This window comes from Tursiops truncatus, chromosome 3, assembly GCF_011762595.2.
Source record: "Tursiops truncatus isolate mTurTru1 chromosome 3, mTurTru1.mat.Y, whole genome shotgun sequence".
In the NCBI taxonomy this organism is placed as follows: Eukaryota; Metazoa; Chordata; class Mammalia; order Artiodactyla; family Delphinidae; genus Tursiops; species Tursiops truncatus.
Window position 1 is genome coordinate 124,565,459 of NC_047036.1, and position 16,394 is coordinate 124,581,852.

At 38.7% G+C, this 16,394-nt stretch overlaps 1 protein-coding gene across 3 annotated transcripts in view; it reads right to left on the reverse strand.

Annotated features, from left to right (window-relative positions):
- The window catches only part of HTR4 (5-hydroxytryptamine receptor 4), a 318,838-nt gene that overhangs the window by 257,267 nt on the left and 45,177 nt on the right, over window positions 1-16,394 (reverse strand). For all 3 annotated transcript variants that reach the window (XM_073802673.1, XM_073802674.1, XM_073802676.1), the window contains exon 2: window positions 16,320-16,390. The gene's annotated coding sequence lies outside the window, so the exon portion shown is untranslated. The remainder of the gene's footprint in view (window positions 1-16,319; window positions 16,391-16,394) is intronic.

Genomic DNA, 16,394 nt, shown 5'->3' on the forward strand with positions numbered 1-16,394 from the left:
GCACACAGTCTTTTTGGATAAATAGACCTTTATAATACAATGTATTTGATTATATGTATTTGGCTATAATACAATGTATTTGATACTGTAATGGTCATGTGGAGATGATGCCTGTGGACCCAGATAGGAGAGAGACTATTCTGTCTTGGTTGAGGAAGGTGCAGGAAGTCCTCAGGTGAGTAGTTCATGGGTTGGATGGACCTTGAAGATAAGAAGGAGTTCACCACGGTACAAAGGCAGGAAGAACATTCACTCATTCGTCAAATATCTACTGAGCAACTATGTGTGCCTGGCACTTTCCTGGCCATTAGGGATGCAGCAGTGAACAGGATACAAGGGCCCTGTCCTCAAGGAACTCACAATGCAGTGAGAGAGACATTTACTAATCAGGAGAGGAAATAGATTTTTTTTAAAATACAGTTTGTTGGAAGAACTGGGAAGGAAAAAGGTAGGATGCTGTGAAGGAAATAGGAGGCAAGGCCTATATTATATAGGGTGGTCCAGTGAGGACTCTGGAGGAGGATGCATTGTAGCTGCAAATGAAGGATGAGAACCATTAGTCATAGGAACAAGATGGTGAGGTGGGAGTGGGGGCCCAGAGGATCCTTTTAGCAGAGAGAATACCCAATGCTCTCCAGGAAGAAGACATTTAACCGTTGTGAAACCATTTCTGAAAGGTGGGGAAACCTCCCAGGATATTTGAGGAACAGTAAAATGTTCCTGTTATATTAGGATGTAGAGTGGAAAAGGGGGAAAGACATTCGTGGGAGCTGAGGCCTGTTTGCAGAGGGCCTCAGACTTTTATCTTAAAATTTAGTCTTTCCCAAACATGTGTCATACCCATAGCAAACTTAGCATTTCTGCCACAGCCTCATTCCAACAGAACTGTTACTTCCTTATTTTTTTTCAATAAACTTAACTTTTATGTAAAATATTTTAAAGGAAAGCTTAATAATATTGTCAATACTATATACAGAAAGACAGTATCATTTGCCATTAAGAACAGGTAACCAGAAAATTGAGCACAAGACCAATAAAATTCTCACATGCCTCCTAAAATTTTGTCAAGTGGTTCACATCCTATATAGGATGTGGGAATGGAGGACATTGAGAAATTTTAATTAGAGAGCTAAGGAGGTGAGATTGCTACTTCAGAAATCAGCACTGAAAGCACTATTCCATTTATATCTCCTAAAAACCATGATGATGATCCTGGCAGCCATAAAAAAGGATACTCCTGGACAAGAACTGCTCAGCCCAAGGGGCTTTCCAGTGGAGATGTACATAAAGCCAATTTTGAAAGCCCTGACAAATAGCAGGTTAACACAGAAAAATTCAGGGAGAGACTGGGTGAGAACAACCTGCTCACTCAAATTCCCATGTTTAGTATCAATTTCCTCTAGCTTGAGGAGGATTGCTTAGCTACTTGGCAACTGGTAAGTAAAGAGATTTAGATAAAGCTCCTGAAAATGAGGAACAAGCTCATAATTCTTGACTGGGGAAAACCACAATACAAAATCTAATATAATATACTCTTTTGTTCTTCTTATGAACTCCTATCTGGCAGCTTAGAGAAAAAAGTCCACTTAAGCACCCATACCCCTGGAGCAGTTTAGACTTTCATTTTGCCATGTGACAAATATTTATGAAGCATCTAAAAAAGTCAGATACTGTGAAGAAATCAAAAATGCTTAATGGGGTTACAAATTCAAATGCCTAACAGGTGCCAGGAGAGAAAGGTTAATGAAAGAAGCAGTCTAGTGTAATACAATAGGGAGTGGTGGGGACTGTAGTGAACTGGAGAGTGCAATCCCCATTTGAAATGGGAAACTTACTCAGCTCTAGTCAATAGCAGCAATGCAGGAATGTGGGGCCTGTGTTGACAGGACTTCAGATATTTCAACAGAAAAATTATTGCACAATGGTCATTATATTTAGGGGGAAAGTCAGGGGTGGGAGGAATACCTCTATGATTTTAAAAGCTGGCAAGTAATTCAAAAAAGTTTTAAATACTCTAAGCCAAGGAAAACATATCTACAGACAGGATGCAATCCAAGGGCCCCAGTGGGTGACCTCTGGGTGTCACAGAGTCTCAGCCTTTTTGGGACTTGTGTGTTAGGAGATAAGACACGTTCATAAATAACTCCAATACAGAACATGGAGATAAGTATTGTGTGAGCAACACAAAGTGCTGAAGGAATTCAGAAGAGGCAGGAATGACATCATAGTGAAGCCCTAAGTGGGGAGTAGTGGTTTCTCACAAGGATATATCTGGCCACATATCAAGGAGCCACTGAACTCAGTGAGGAAGGGAAAGAGAACATCCAGTTAACCCCAAAGGAACATAACTGATGACATCAGGACTGAGCATCAGCATATTCCAGAAAGTATTTTCAAGATGCACATGTCTAGCCCTTAACCCAGACATCCTAAATAGGAATTTCTCGGGTTGAGAATTATGCACCCAAATTTAAAAATGTATCTTCAGTAAATTCTTATGAAGTCCCCTCCTTAAGAAACTCTGCTTCAAGGAGATGCCCCCAAAATGCTGATTAAAACAACAAATGTGACTCTTTTGTCCCTCCTATTTCCCCTAATTCAAGCAAACTAGGATACATACCTTGCCAGGTTTTCTCCCTGGGAGTGTGTATACCCTTGTGCCTGCACACAGGACCCCAGCCAAGAGGGCTGCCAGGGCCAGCCATGGGCCTTGGTAAAGCACTGTGTTAGCCCAGAGGAGAAAGAGCTTTCCTGTTCTTGGTTCCTTTGGAGCAGATGCCATTTTGTTATTCACACAAAGGCACTCTGCCAGAGTGGCCTGCAGACTGTACAGTAATTGCTGTATTTCCAAACCATCTTCCTCCAAATGTTATCTAATAACAAATTCCATAATCCTTACATTGACACAGGTTATACAGAAAATACAGCCAAAAGTGCATATTGAACTTTCCTGGTATTGAGGATGGGATTTGTATTCAACACAGTGATATAAATCCAAGAAGTTCACCTACATTTTTCCAATTTAGAACACAAAGTCCAATCAGAATTGCTCCATCTATGCCTTAGTTTCCAGCTTCTTTCAGGCATATCTGGGCTCAGTTTTCACATCAAAGAAACCCAGCAAGTAGGCCCTATTGATTAACTATTATTTTTGCCACATGAGAGTTTTTTCTGGGCTCCAAGTCTGCTGCCCCTCTCACCACTAACCCTCCCTCCTGAGGGGTTGCTTATTTAAACACCAATCTACCCTAACAACTCTTGCATCAAACTGTGCACTGTCCAAAAGAAGACACACAAAGAGTATAGTGTTCTTTGGCTCTTTGAATCACATACATTTCAAAATCAAGGAAGCCTTTAACATGCAGCAACTGTCAGCTTTCTTAGAGTGCCCCTCCTCTTTTGAGCTATAATCATTCTCTGCCAGTCCAGATTCCAGTAAATATGCAAGTTGTACATGCCTTCTAACTGTGAAGCGAAAGACTCTGGATAATGAGAAAGCCTTCAGACTATTAAAATTAATGACTCCGTAAACCTCTAGCAGCTGCCATTAAAATAGCAATATTTGCATTTTGTGAACCACATGTGCTGCCCAAAATAAACTAAGGGGAATACCCTTGAATCCTGCAAGAGGAACTGGTCCCAGGAAACTTGAAGCTGCAGTCAGTAGGGTGAAAAGTGCCCATGCAGCTCGATTATGCTCTTGTGTACCTGACAAGGGAGGATAGCAAGCCCTTGAAACAATATTATTTCATACTGTATGTACTTTGTAGTTTAGAAATGTGTTTATACCCACTGCCTCATTTCATTTTCACAACTATCTTGAGTGGTGAGCAGAGCAGGATTACTATTATCATTTTACAAAGAAACTGGGTGCAGAGACAAGATGTGTAGTGGATAAGTAATGATGCTGCCAAACATCCCTCCATCCTTGTCCTAGTCCTCCTCTGGGGAACACACTCCCGTTTTCAGTCCATGTACTTTAAGAAGATCTGACAACACCATTTATCACTCTCAGGATGGGGCACGTGAATAACAGTATTAGACTTTGGAGGTCCCACAAATTTCTTCAGGGATGGGCCTATAGACTTGGTTAGAGTTAACGAGATACAAGAAGACTTTTAATGTTTAGTGGAGAGGTGTGTCCACTTTCCTTCTTACCATCATGTGGTATCTGGAAATGAAGCAATCATAGAGGAAAGTAGAACCACTGGAAGGAGAGAAACTTGGTCCAGGTGAAATGATTGACCTGCCCATCTTGGAGCAATGACATTTCCTTTCTTTGATTAATATAACTTGTGCTGGCTCTGTTGATACTTGCAACTGAGGAGTGATTCAGAATGCTCAGTGTCCATTTCCCCATAACTTCACTTTGCTCATGGGCAACATAGGTCTCTAGCCCCCATTTGACATCACTTTTCTGCATTCATATGTGTTGTCAATTGGCAACTTCTCTCCATATTTGGGAGAGAGAAGTTAGAGGGATGAAATACAGCCAACTCTCTTTTTGCTGTCTAAAAATTTCTGGCTACTGACTAGCCAGTGGATTGCATATCGTTGGCTCAAGTGCACCCTCCCTTCCTGACCCAACCCACAGTGGCCAGAGAGGGTGGGGGTGGGGAAAGGCCAATGGGTGATAAGGCACAGGACATGGTCACTTAAGTAGCAGAGGCTTAGAAAAGGCAGCTCCCTTAGAAAGGGGCTGTAAGCCCAGGAAACCTTTCTATAGGTATTCTACTTCTCAGTGGAGTCTCAGAGATCCACAAATTCTTGGGCATCCTATGATAATGTTATAATTTTCCTTTGACTTTTATAACCATTCAAACACTTTTAATACTTGGGTCACCTGCATTACTATTTATGAGATTTAAGTGCCTGTATTTGTTGTGTTTGTAAGCAAATTGGCATTGGCCTCAAGTAATACTACTTAGCTGTCGTGGGTAATAAAAAAAAAAAAAAAGAAGTCTTAATGAATAAGTGATGTCTTCACAGCAAGTGAAAGCCAAATGACATCACAGAACTTCATGGAACAAAAGTTTTGCAACAATGCAAATAGAAAACCTGTGATGGGAGATCTGAGGCTCAAGTAAGTACAGACAAATCAAACTCCAAAGGACCTTGTCAGAGCAGGTGTAAGCAGAGAATTCCTTTCAGCCAAACAGGACTATCTTTCATATGTAATTAAATTTGTCCACTTAAATTGTAGTTACTTTGTCATTTTATTTGCATTCAGTTTATAACTTTATTTTTGTCATTTTAGTTGTATACAAGCTATAAAATGAACAAGGTATTCCTACGTTTATGTACATGTAGATAACATTATACTAAAAGAAACATGTCAACACTGGGAACCATAAGAAATGTTTTTTCCTTTGCAGGGCTTGGTCAGCATACCAAGCTTGAAAATCATAGTGGTAGTGTCTATTCCAGAACTACCTGCCTACTCCTGGCTCTCTCCTTGTGGTCGTAGCCCTACAAGACCCTTGCAATGGTTCTTCCTGCCTCTGGTCCCTCCATTTCTTAATCTACCCATCATACAGCTAATCTTCCTTACACACTTTCTTCATGTCAGTCCTAGACACAAGAACTTCCAATAGCTTCCACATGGCTACATCTCTCCTCAGCATGCAAGTCCTGAGTCTGGCCTATCATATCTGCTTTGCCTTCCTCACTCACAGTCTGTACTCCAGTCATTTGAATTCTCTTACTGGGTCTCAAGCACATCCTGTGCCTTTCTTCTGTCTTTGCTGGTGCTCCTGACCCACTTTCCATTGTTATTTTTCTCTATAAATTCTTCCCAACTACTCCAAGTCCTATTTTCATTGCCAAGTCCTCTATGAAAACCCAGCCAAAGGTTCCAGCCCACAGCGATCCCAACTCCATTCCTACTACTCATAACACCTACTGAAATTTGTCTATATTTCCATACTTGATAGTTTTCAAATTGTGTGCTGTCTGCTAATGTTATCTAATTGTTTCCACGGAAAGCTCTGCCCAAAATATTCTCAGGATTTCTCTTGGGTATTTTATCCATGAGCAAGGTAAGTGGTGATGCAGTACCTTCAATTTCATTGTCCAGATGGAGAGAGTTCCTAAAGTTCCTAAACCAAGAATGAGAATAACATGTTTTATAGAGTTTACTAAAATGTCATAACCATTAAAAAGGAAATAAATGTTCTTGAGAAACAAAATGTTAAATAAAATAAACACATGAGGCACACTTTTTATTTCTATTTGGTCTTAACTGTTATCAATCTCTGCTTAAAAATTTTTCAAAAATTTTAAGTTTTGAGTCAAAAGTTTTTCCTTGGGCATAATTACATCTGGTATCTTAAGGTTCTAACCATGTATGTTGCTAGACCAAGTCCCTTCCTCTCTCCCTCCCTCCCTTCCTTCCCTCCTTCCTTCCTTTCTTCCTTATTCATTATTTAAAGGGTCGTATATACACACACGCACACGTGTGTGTGTGTGTGTGTATGAATGTTTCTTCTGAGCACATTAAAAATTAATGAGGAGGAATGCTGAGAGGAGATTCCAGCCTTTAAAAGTATGTCTTCCTCACAGGCAGCCAGAGCCTATTATGTCATGGATTAAAGCAAGTGAATTAATCCATTTAAAGAACATTTGTTTAGCAGTTGCCTTTTAATTCCTTTGGGACTACTAATATAAATATGCAAAAAAAAATTTTTTTTTCTTTATAACCCAAAGGGCACATACCATACCTGCTGTTTAGGATTTTGCTCTAATCACGTAACAATATACCTTAGAGCTATAATAAAGTTCTACTTCATTCTTTCTTTATGGTGTCATGTTTTTCTACTATACAGATGTTCCATAAATTTTTAATAGTTTTCTACTAATGAACAACAAAGGTTTTTTTTTTCCAGCTTCTTGCTACTACAAAATAAACTATTATAATAAATGATCATGTACGTACATCTTTGCTGTCCAAAGGAAGGGCATTTAGAAGTTTGGCAGATTTTGCCAAATTGTTGTTCAAAGAAGCTGCACCAAACTGTACTCTCACACACACATAGCATATGAAGATAAATCTCTGCTATATTGCCATTCTTTTCAATATCTGTTAACCTTATGAGTGGCAAAATGGCATTTCAGTGTTTTCATTTACATTTCTTTAATTATGAATGAGGTTGAACACATTCATAAATTTAGAAGTCATTTTATTTATTTGCTGTGGATTTCCTGTTCATATCATTTAACCAGTTTCATTGTTTTTCTTCCAAACTTGTTATAGCTCTTTAACAGAAAAAAAATAGCATACCATCTTATGTGTTGCAATTTATTTTTCTGCCTAGCAGGCATTTATATGGGTAAATGAATCACACATTTTATAGCTGCTAGGTTTCTGTGTCTTGCTTTGAAAGAATTTCCTCACTCCAAGCAAGATTTTTTAAATATATATCAATATTTTCTTTTAGTACTTTTATGATTTCATTTCTACATTTAAATTTTGTATTCTCATAGAATTTATAAGGGTAAGAATTGAACTTTATGCCTCCCCAAACTGTTCACTGAATAATCCTTCTTTTTCTATTGATTTTAAATACTCCCTTTATTGTATATTTAGTTCCCTATGTGTTTGGGTATATTACTGACTGGTTTGCTGTTTAACATGGCACTATTACTAATAAAAGCATTATAGAAGACATCAAAGTGAACATGCAAGGTATTTAGTATTGCCTCAAGCCCCATAAAAGTAAAAAGGCAAACAAATTTAAAATGTAATTTTTTTCATAAAGAAAAAAATATAAAATTTTTCTTCTTGGTTGTGATTATTCTCATACTCATCCAGCACTCCACTGTTTCACATCTATTTTCTCATTTCATCCTAGGTCTGTAGAAAAGATGTTATTACTTCTCCATTTTACAGAGGAGGAAACGGAGGCTCAGAGAAGTCATGTGGTTTGTTTTAGCGTAACCTGCTGCTAAGTGGCAGAGTGGGAGTGAAAGTGAGGTTTTCTGACCTCAGGTCTCCCACGGAATCCCAAAATTCCTTTGAGAAAGCAGACATCATATAAATAACTGGTGAATGAGGACCATCCCCCCATTCCCAATCTACTCTCTTTATACTATATCTGGCTTCTGTTAAAGTGAGTTCCCCCATTAAGCATAATTTTTTTCAGCTGAGAAAAAATTAAAATCTTGAGTGGTCACAATCAATATTTGACAAATAGTTGCTAAATGTATTAGTCATTCAGTCCACCCCTCACTTTTGATAGGAAAACTGTATCCTCAGTGGGAACTCATCAGTTAGGAGTTATCTTCCAAAGAAGAGGTCCTTGGAGTACTAAAAAAAAAAGTCTCCAAGTATCAATATTTAAACATCATTTCAGAAAAATTTAGACTATTTTGGTCCTTAGAAGAATCCTCTGCCTCTCATTCTCATTCCATGAAATACTTGAACGTGACTCGAGACTTTCTACTTTTCCCTACAGCTGGAATCCCCTCCAAATCAAAATCAATCATATAATTAAATTATTTGTTATTAGTTTTCAACAGTCATGTCTCACAGTAAAAGCCAAAGTAACCCACCAAATCCTGGGGGGCCTCCTTAGGCAACACTGTCCACAGCCAGGTTTCCATGTAGAGAAATGGGACTGATTTTCTTGACAAGTAGATTTGCGGAATTTCAATATAAAGGATTATCCAATTCAACTTTTAGCCCATGTCTTTCCATATATTTCAAGAAGTTACCCGAAGAATTACAAACCCAAATTGTTGAAAACTTTCTGGCGAGCAGAACATCAACAAATGTATAATATGTCCTGTTTATCACAAGAAGTCATCAAGGAGACCCCAGGACTGGAGGAGCTGTTGCTCAGAGCATACGTTTATTCACTCACTCCCTCACCTACTCATTCAGATAAATCATGAATAAAAATGAATACGGTCTTTGTCTTTATGGAGTCAACATGCTAATGGAGATTTAGGCCTCCTGTTTTACTATTTATTTTCTATTTGTTTCACTCGTTTTTTGTTCTTCTGTTTTTCCCTTCCTGATTTTCTTAGGGATAATTTAATATTTCTTTTTTAGAATTCCATTTTATCTATTGGCTTCTTAGCTATATGCCTTTGCATTATTATTGTTTTATTTTCATTATTCAAGTGGTAGCTCTAGGGAGTTGCAACATATATTTTTAACATTTCAGTCTGCTTAGAGTTAATATTGTGTTACTTTATGTTAAATGAAAGAAACTTGTAACCATATACATTTATTTACCCACCCCCAACACTGTCCTTTATGCTATAGTTATTATAGTTTTTACATACATAAATGTTAGCAACTCCACAATTCAAAGTTACAATATTTGCTTTAAATAGTCATATGTATTTTAAGGAAGTTAAGAAGAAAAATTACTTTTTTAAAAAATATTTACCCGCATGTTTATCATTTCTGATATTTTCTTTTCTTACTGCAAGAACCATGTTTCAGTCTGGTATGATTTCCCTTTAGCCTGGAAAACATCTTTTGGTTTTCCTTGAAGTGTAGGTCTGCTGGTGATAAATTCTCTAGTTTTCTTCTATCTGAAAATATCTTTATTTCACCTTAATTCTTTTTTTTTTCTTTTTGCGGTACGCGGGCCTCTCACTGTTGTGGCCTCTCCCATTGCGGAGCACAGGCTCTGGACCTGCAGGCCCAGCGGCCATGGCTCACGGGCCCAGCTGCTCTGCGGCATGTGGGATCCTCCCGGACTGGGGCATGAACCCGTGTCCCCTGCATCGGCAGGCGGACTCTCAACCACTGCGCCACCAGGGAAGCCCTCACCTTAATTCTTGCAGGATGTTTTTAGTGATGTAGAATTCCAAGTTGAGAAGTTTGTCTGTTTCCCCCAACCACCTCCCCTTGCTTTCAGCACTTTCAGATGTAGTTCCACTCTCTTCTGGAATCCATCATTACTAATGAGAAGTCAGAGATGATATGTAGTGTTATTCCCTTACAGAATGTGCCACTTTTCTCAGGCAGATTTCAAGATTTTATCTCTTGTTTTCAGCAGTTTGACTACGATGTACCTAGATATAGTCTTATTTGTATTTATTCTATTTGGGATTACTGTTCTTCTGGAATCTGTAAATTTATCTGTACATTTATTTCTTCAAAGATTTTTTCTGTTCTATTCTCTCAATCCTTTCCTTCTGGGATTCCACTTATATATTCATCTTTTCAATATGATCCCTAAAATTTGCAAAGGTTGTATTAAATTATTTTTAGTCTTTTTTTCTTTTTTCAGATTGAATTATTTCTATTGCTCTGTCTTCAAGTTCATTGACTCTTCCTTCTGTCATCTCTCCTCACTGTTAAGTCAATTCAGTAAATGTTTTATTTCCGATACTGCATTTTTCTGCTCTAGAATTTTCAGTTTTTATAGTATTTTTGAGATTTCTTATTTGGCTATTAATTACAATAATTACTTAACTTTGCATCTCTGAGCATGGTTATAATAGCTGCTTTAAAATTTTGTCTGCCAAGTCCAACATTTGGGTTATCTCAAAGTCAGTCTCCTTTGATTGCCTTTTTTCTCAAGTAGGAGTCAACAGTTTCCTGCTCTTTGTTAGTAATTTTGATTGTATCTAGGACATTGTGAATGATACATTGTAATGAGGAGCCACTGAAGTGCTTTAAGGAAAGAGAAAATGATCATATTTTTGTCTCAGAAGTATTCTGGCCGCTGCACGGAGAATGGAATTAATGTGGGTGAAACAGCTGGGAGACTGCTGCAGTAGTCCAGGCGAGATGTATTATTAACATTTACTAGAGAGATGGCAGTGCAAAGTTGAAATTAGGTAGAACAGCTTGGAATGAGAGACCTGGAAGGGACTTAGATATCAACTGCCTACGAGGCCACATTTTCCTAGACGACTCACTAGTAACTTTTACCCAAAAGGCCAAACAGAATACCATTCACCAACTTCCAATTAAAGAAATCTCAATAATTCCTGAGGCTTCGTGCCTGCTTCACTCTCCACAACCAGCGAGCTCCCAGGTCCCAGCAATTCTTTTTTTTTAAATTTCCTCTCTTCATCTACCTCCACTGATTTCAGAGCCTTATCCTTCTCCCAAATGAGCGAAATAGTCTCCTGACACATTGTCCTACTTCCAGTCTCAATCTTTTCTTATTTGTCCTCTACCCTGCTTTGTCCTCTACCCATCTTTTCCACAGACCCAATCTAATTATGTTATTTCTGTTTAACAACTTTCAGAGCCCCTGTTTGGACAAGAGAAAGTCCAAATGCCAGAGCATGGCATATAATTCTCATGGCATGTGATTCTTTCCTTTGGTTTTTTCACCAAATGTTTTTGTTCACATCCTATTTGCTGGAAAAACAAAACAAAACAAAACAAAAAAGGAAGGAGTGGTGACTGAGATCTCTGTCCTCCCCTCGCCAATAGTCTAATGAGGGAGACAAGAGACCAGTTTCAATTTCATCTTCCTCTACTTCCTCTGTTGCCATCACTGCCCTCCCTAAATTTTCCCCAGCACACAAAACTTTTTGCCATAATTAACCACTTTATTTTACTCCTTGATACCTCTGAGCCTTTGTACATGCTGTTTACCCTTCTTTCCTTTCCTCTTTCCTTCCCTGTTAAGAAGACCTAAATTGAATACCACTTTTTCTAACTCCCCACACTCTTGGTACATTCATTTTTCCCCACCTACTTATTCAAATCTCTGTTAAGAGTCTACTGCTTGGGGAGCAGAGACTTTTGTAACAGTCCATACAACTTCACATTTCCTCTCCTGTCTCTTGCAGTAAACTATAAAATCTTTGGGGACAGGGAGCTGGTCTAAATCATCTTTTGTTCTGTCGTCTAGCACATTGCCCAGCCCCCAGTCAGCAATCAACTGTTTATTGACTCTTTTACATCCTTCTCATTTTACAACTGGGGAAATAAAAGTCCAGAGAGGGGAAGTGACAGGTCTTGCAAAAGGACTTGGACTTGCTTTAAGATCACTGCTTCCAAGTAGGGGGTTGTCAATATTTCTCTGGGCCACATACTGGAAGGTTTCATGGAGGTGGCTGGACTTAAGCTGCACTGACAAGTCTGAGTAGGATTTGAGACTGTTGATGTACAAGTGGAAGCTGGTAGAAATTGGGTTAGGGCTGTGGAATTTGATCAGTAGCTTAATGGCCTCTACAAGCTGAAATCTATGAACACAGATTGCTAGCTAGAAAGCAAAGGGGCTGTACTGAAAAAAGAAATAATCTGCAAGGGAAAAAAATGGATTTTATTCATAGTGTACACCTCACTGTGTGGCCCTGGACAAGTCCTGACTCCTTTCTGGGCACTAACTTCTAATAATAAAATAAACAACAACAACAATAATAATAACAACCACTTATAATTATTAAAACTTTACTATGTTCCAGGCACTATTCTACAACCATTATGTTCTACTGATGAGGATATCTACTTTCAAAGAGTTGAAATAACTTGGCCAAGGTTATCCTAACTAATAAGTGGTGGAGCTAGGGTGTTTGCTCCAGATTGTTGGACAAGATAATCTAAATTTCAACTTAACTATAAAGACTTTAAAAAAGTTTCTGCCACAACAAACTTTGGTCATCCTAGAGCTGATTACAAGAGTTCCTCTCTTGTAAGGTGACCTACTTGCCTAGCTCCCTCCCAGCTAGAGAAAACTTCTCACCTGGAAACCTGGGGATTATCTCTGGTTTGTACACACACAAAAGTCATGAATCATTTGAAATTCTAGCTATGCCCTGAATTAGCTATGAAAGAAAATCATTATATTTATAAATAGTTTCAGCACACAGAAGTCTTAACCTGTGTGGTCCTATATTTCACTGCTATTTTCCATCTTTAAATATTATTAATCATTTCAGCAATTTAGCAAAGCATTTTCACATATGCTACATTATTCAGTCAACACAACTGCCTGTTTTCCAGATGAGGACACAGGGACTATGCCAGTGATTTTCCCAAAAGCATACAGACAATAAGTGTTTCAACTCCAAATGCCCTTCTTTACTATTTCCCACCTCTAGAATATGGGTTAGCCAGAAATGCAGGTAAGTTTATTTGTATTTACTGAAAGTACCTGAAATGTACTGAATTTACTGAAATGTAAATTACTGGATCACCAAGTAAAAAGGATCCTAACGTTCTTTGGCTGCTTTTAAACACATTAGAAGCTCAGAGTTGAAAGGATTCTTAGAGGGTTATCAGACCCACTATTCCTCTTCTCTCTTCACCACTTCCACCCTACAACTTTTGAAACACTCCTATTAGGTGGTGGCCTAGCCTCCCAAGGTATCCTTTTTTATCTCTGAGCAGCTTTGAAAGTTATTAACCTTCTTTATTGAACAAAATGTGTCCCCTGACATTAGCACCCATTGGTCCTCAGTCAGCCTTTTGCTATTTCCCTCTAGAAACCCCTCAGATAATTGATTCCAGATCTCATCAACTTTGATTCTTTTCATTTCCTCTGTGGACTTGTCTGGGTCTCAGTTTTCTCATCTATAAAATCGACAGATGGACTAGTCTTGTCAGATCTCCATAAAGCTTTCCTTCTATGACCCTATGATATTTTAAATGTCCAAATAACTGTACCCCAAAACAGAAAAGCTTGCTCGCTGCCAGAAACTCTAAAAGGAAAGTGTTTCCTAATGTTTTGCCCATTGTGCCTTTTCCTTCCTTCCATTCTGTTTGTGTTTTTCTGGAGATGGAGAAGATAGTCCAGAGAAGGTGGGGTAGGCGCCTGCCTCATTGTTGATGTTGCAATGCACTCAAGCTGGGAAGAGATTTGAAGTAGTTAGGGATGCTGAAATCCCAGAGCAGCCCCACCCCTTCCCACCTTGGCTTCCAGAGTCATTTCCAAATTACAGGGAGGTTTCCAGATTAAAATCCCGATTGATTGGCATTCACCCAGGGTCCCACACAGCCTCCTCTCTGGCACCTTCTCATAGATTCCTCATACACCCAAGTGCATTTTGTGACCTCTACCCCAAAACCTCCTCTGATAAAAGAATGAAGCATTTCTGTAATATTTCTGAAAATACAGAGAAGGCCAAATATTTAGAAAATCTGATTAGATCACATACTGATTAATGTGTGAAATAATAACAATAAAAGTAATAACAAATAGTTATTTACTGAATAGTAAATATGTTCCAGACACTAGATTAAGAACTGTATGTGCTTTATGTTATTTTCACAATAACAGAATGAAATCAGTACTATTTTCATCACTATTTTATAGATGATGAAACAAAACTTTAAAAGAATGTGCATATCACCTGCCCAGTGTCACACAACTGACAAATGGTACAGCCCAGAATTCCAGCTCAAGTTTATATAACTGATGTCTGAACATTTCATGCTACACAAAAATGCCTTATTTTTAAACGATGTTTTAAAAATTTTGCACCTATGCATCACTTCTTCCACAAAGCTTCCAGGATGTTCCCCAAATCTAATTTTGAGATCTCCACTGTTTCACTGTATCTGTTCATCCTTTTACGCTGATGCTTTGCACACTGTTTAAAATCTTTCATTTGTCTTTCTTCTACTCTAGACAGTAAACTACTTGAAGGGAATAACTGTCTCTGTGTTTGTATTCCTTGCTCCTAATACATCTTTCTTCTCACAGACAGGATTTTACGGCACTCTTGCTCTACAGGATTGTCAGGAGCTCTTGGTTTTACAGCCAAAATCAAAAGTTGTTGGATTAGGGAAGACAAATCCCACCAGCCCTTTCTAGGCATGTAGGGGATACTTCTGAGTGTTTCCAGAAGGGATGGAAGCTCAGGCTTTGCATTAAAGAGAAGGAAAGCTCCAACTGAGAGATAGCTTATCTGAGATTAAGTAATATTGTAGCGGTTCACAAGTTTTTACAGATAACTTTCTGGAATACTGACTGCTAAATATCTATGGATCATAGACCCTAAGCCATATGTTCCTGAGAGAAGCAGGGAAGGTCTCTGTAGCTGAGCCTGGCTCAGTTCAGAGAAAGGGTATGACAGCCACCTACGAGCCCATGTGCAGGACCAGTAATGGCCAGCAGCATGGAGCAGCCACAGCAGGAGTCATAATGGTGGGCGCCGGCACTGTTATTAGGACCCAGCTTTCCTCACTTCCCATAGCCTTTAACCTCCTAAGAGTCTTACGCTACCCTAAGGAAGGCAAATCCCTCAAGCATGACAGATTTCATTTACTATCAATCTTCGTACTTGGCAACTGAGACTTTTATTACACTAAAATGATGAAGCAAACCCAGACCTGTTCCAATCACACATGTACATCAGCATATGTGCATAAAATCTTCTGGGAGAACATGCAAGAAACTGCTGAAGTCAGTTGCCTCAAGGCAGTGAGGCTGAGGATATAGAGAGAGGAGGAGGTACATTTTTCATTGGAAATGTTTTTGTCTTGCCTAAATATATCATGTGCTTGTATCATCTGTTTAATAATATAAACAAATAAGTTAATTTATATAATAAATGTAATAAAGTACCTTTTTAAATATTTAGCTCAACTTCTAAATGATTGGAATTTGATCAATTATTTGCAGACACACAGCTTAAGCCTAAGCTGTGTTTTCTTTAGGATTCAAGGGAAAGAACTATGTGGCAGGTCTGTCAGAAACTTATTTACATGAGACACTAAAAAGTATTCTGAGAAGTGGTCCAGAGAAGGGTGGAGGGAGTGACTCAAAACAATAGTAGTAATAAGAGAAATAACTAACATTTAATGAAGGCAAAGTACTAAACTCTACACAATCGTCTCTCTTAAACAGCCCAGTCAAGCAGGTATCATTGTCTCCCCCATGGAAACTGATGTCTGAGGAGCTGGATGACTACCAACTGGCAAAGCTAGGATTTTGTTCTAGGCAACCTGAAGCCAGAGTCTTCTGGTAGTATGATGAAAGTATGATGGAAGTATGATGACTCTGTGTGAGCAGAATCTGATATCATATGCTGATGCTCTTTCCACCCCGGCCCTCTTGGTAGCATAACTGCCACCAGCAGGGACACTAGCAACCAGACATCAACACAACAAGAGAAATGGCAGATCCCATTTGGCCAACTGGAGAGCCAGTCTCTGAATTACATGGGAGACTCCTCTTGGGGACTCCTAAAACTGTACAGAAAAAATTGAGAGCAACTGATGTTTCCATAGAGAAGGCAGAGCCAGAGACACATTGTCTTGTGTTGTCATGACCCTATTTTTATCCCCTGTGGCCTATGAAATACAGCTTTATATACTGATGTTTAAAAAGAGATGTGAAATATCAAAGAAGTCCTGAGATTAAGATTATCTTAATCTCACAAAGCCATGTTACCTGAGTTTTAACTGTGAAGGAAGAACCCTGATGTTCTGCAGACGTCTTCAGTCTATTGGTGCTGGCGACACCTAG